Raw genomic sequence first — 882 nt, forward strand, 5'->3', positions numbered from 1 at the left:
AAAGGAAATTTTTTTCGCAGTGCATTAGAAAGGAAAGATATTAAAAAAAAAAAAGTCTTGAAGTATGTTTTAAATTGATCTAAAACACTGATTATTTCGAATGTTTAAATTCAAACTGTGTTCAAAAAATAAGTATTGATTTGTAATTATTACAGTTTGTCCATATCATCCCTTTTAACCTATGCCTAATAGCTGTACTTAAATTTTTTTTTATAATGTAAACAAAAGTTTCCAGAGCCAAATGATGGGAGTGAAAAATTCCTTAGCAGTTACCTAAGAAAATGTAGTGGAAAAATAGGTTTGGATTATACCATTTCTAAAATCAACAGGATCCTCAGTAATATGTAGTGAATTGGACTTTATCTCAGAACTAATTGTTACATAATAAATAATATATTAATCAAATCATTTTCTGTTATTTAGTTATTAATAGTTTTACAACTATTTCAACATAATAGGAAGTTACAAGAAACCGGTGGCCTGCATATGCCTGTTTGACGACTTCTCCCAATCTAACGTAGAAAAGAAAGTTCTGTCCCAGCCATGACGACTGGCACAGGACCGGGCACCTCTAACTACGTGGCTGGTCCACGTGAGGGACCACAACCCAGGTTTGAACTCCAGACCCACCACCCTTCGCACCTGCTCTGAACAGTGAACAAATTCCTTTAAGGGGCTCCTTCAGCGTGCGCGCCATTGTCAGCATTCTCAGCAGAGGGCGCTAGAGGGACGTCGCAGGAGGAAGGGCCCTCCTGCAGGTCAGGAGTGTGGGTGTGATGGCATCTCCTGGAGACCTGCTCCAGCCGTGGGACCAGAACACGCGGCCCTGGCTGGGATACACTGTGAGCTACAGGCCTCCTGCGCACACTGACGCCCCGACTT

Source organism: Pteropus alecto, unplaced genomic scaffold, assembly GCF_000325575.1.
Source record: "Pteropus alecto unplaced genomic scaffold, ASM32557v1 scaffold156, whole genome shotgun sequence".
Lineage (NCBI taxonomy): Eukaryota > Metazoa > Chordata > Mammalia > Chiroptera > Pteropodidae > Pteropus > Pteropus alecto.